General features: G+C 42.7%; 1 protein-coding gene across 3 annotated transcripts in view; it reads left to right on the forward strand.

Moving 5' to 3' along the window:
• Positions 1-2,500, forward strand: part of vps13a (vacuolar protein sorting 13 homolog A) — a 113,976-nt gene that overhangs the window by 35,279 nt on the left and 76,197 nt on the right. The gene's annotated exons all lie outside the window — the stretch shown is intronic.

Below are 2,500 nucleotides of genomic sequence, written 5' to 3' on the forward strand. Positions count from 1 at the left end.
AAAGACCGGCGGTAGAGTTTTTTCGAAGGAAGTAGTGTGGAACTGCAAACTATCTGTCAGGTTCAAACACTGATGACATCTATTAAACAAGACAAGAAGCAAAGAAGCAAACAGAGACAGAATTAAATTTGGACTCAATCAAGGAGAGACGCTGTCGACCTGTAAACTCTTACAGTGTCTTAGCACGCTCTCCCAAAAGATTGCATGCCTCCTTCTTTTATTTTGGACCCTCCCCGACCACATAGCCACCTTTGTTTCCAAAGGACAAAGGTCGCAAAAAGTTCACAGAAAAGGGCGTAAACAATTCACAGGAAAGGTCAGTTCAAAAAGAGTTTGTAAAATAGTTCAAAAATAGTTCCATAAAATAGTTCAAAAAGAGTTTGTAAAATACTTCAAAAAGAGTTTGTCTGGAAATTGGGCAGATCCTGCCATCTGTCTGCTTTGAAGTCCTTGGGTTAGAACAATATCTTTCTGTTGATAACCATACATGAGAGAAAACAGAAAACTTTTCATGTGGCTTTCCCCCTTACACAGTGGAGTTTTACGAGCCGCCTTCTTGGTAGGTTTCAAAGACAGCCTGTCTTCTTGTCAGGAACACAATGTAATACAAAGTTTTTGTGATACTTTAGAAACAATTATTCCAACACTATCAAGCTGGTGCCTATTTATTGCTTCCACGCAAATTTCCGATAATTAACTTTAGCATTATCATTTTGATTTGAGCATCGAAAGTCACTTACTAGTTTAGCAGGAACAGAGCCGAGGCAGCATCGGCCAAAATCCCTCATCTTTGAGCTCACGCGAGCGAGTGAAAGTGCCAATGTTGATCCTGACTGTCCTTTTTATCTGGGTAAGCTCACGTTTTCTTTTTTGTCTCCTCAGACGAAACTTTTCGTTTATTTGGATGGAATAGCACGTAGGCGTTCACATCGAGTTCTGTCTTTTTCACAAATGGGGAAAGCGGGAGTGACGTATGCCGTAAAGCAAGTTAGCCCATTTGTAGTTTTTTTGTATGGAACCCTGCCGCCCTCCTCAAAGTGCCAGCAAAAGTGATACAGACCCACTCAGGCCATGAAAGAGGTGTCATTCAACTTGTTCTAAGTCGATGTATCATCCCGAATGTTATGAAATATTTTATGGCGCTTGAAAAGTTACTTAGGGCTGCTTTATTTAAAAGCAGATGATAATTGGAGAAGGGCTGCTGTTTCGGAAATTATATATCAAAACTAGGTCTTATCATATTAATCGTCGTGTATATACGCAGATAAACCAGGGAATTTATTTTGAGCGTACTTGATACCTCATATTAACCGTGGATGCTTGCTTGAAAGGTGGCCCGGGCTGCTGCAAAGTCAGTAATCATCAGAGTAGTGCATACACCAGTGCAGTAATGAGTGAGGAGACTCCTACTGCTGTGCTTGCTGGCAAATTTCACTTCAAAATTCACCCGGACTGTATTTAAAGGGGAACATTATCACCAGACCTATGTAAGCGTCAATATATACCTTGATGTTGCAGAAAAAAGACCATATATTTTTTTAACCGATTTCCGAACTCTAAATGGGTGAATTTTGGTGAATTAAACGCCTTTCTAATATTCGCTCTCGGAGCGATGACGTCACAACGTGGCGTCACATTGGGAAGCAATCCGCCATTTTCTCAAACACCGAGTCAAATCAGCTCTGTTATTTTCCGTTTTTTCGACTGTTTTCCGTACTTTAGAGACATCATGCCTCGTTGGTGTGTTGTCGGAGGGTGTAACAACACGAACAGGGACGGATTCAAGTTGCACCAGTGGCCCAAAGATGCGAAAGTGGCAAGAAATTGGACGTTTGTTCCGCACACTTTACCGACGAAAGCTATGCTACGACAGAGATGGCAAGAATGTGTGGATATCCTGCGACACTCAAAGCAGATGCATTTCCAACGATAAAATCAAAGAAATCTGCCACTAGACCCCCATTGAATCTGCCGGAGTGTGTGAGCTATTCAGAGACAAAGGACCTCGGTAGCACGGCAAGCAATGGCGGCAGTTTGTTCCCGCAGACGAGCGAGCTAAACCCCCTGGATGTCTTGGCTCACACCGTCCCTTATGCCACCGAAGATGATCAAGAGAAGAATATCGACCCTAGCTTCCCTGGCCTGCTGACATCAACTCCAAAACTGGACAGATCAGCTTTCAGGAAAAGAGCGCGGGTGAGGGTATGTCTACAGAATATATTAATTGATGAAAATTGGGCTGTCTGCACTCTCAAAGTGCATGTTGTTGCCAAATGTATTTCATATGATGTAAACCTAGTTCATAGTTGTTAGTTTCCTTTAATGCCAAACAAACACATACCAATCGTTGGTTAGAAGGCGATCGCCGATTTCGTCCTCGCTTTCTCCCGTGTCGCTGGCTGTCGTGTCGTTTTCGTCGTTTTCGCTTGCATACGGTTCAAACCGATATGGCTCAATAGCTTCAGTTTCTTCTTCAATTTCGTTTTCGCTACCTGCCTCC

Source organism: Nerophis lumbriciformis, linkage group LG03 (assembly GCF_033978685.3).
Source record: "Nerophis lumbriciformis linkage group LG03, RoL_Nlum_v2.1, whole genome shotgun sequence".
Classification (NCBI taxonomy): Eukaryota; Metazoa; Chordata; class Actinopteri; order Syngnathiformes; family Syngnathidae; genus Nerophis; species Nerophis lumbriciformis.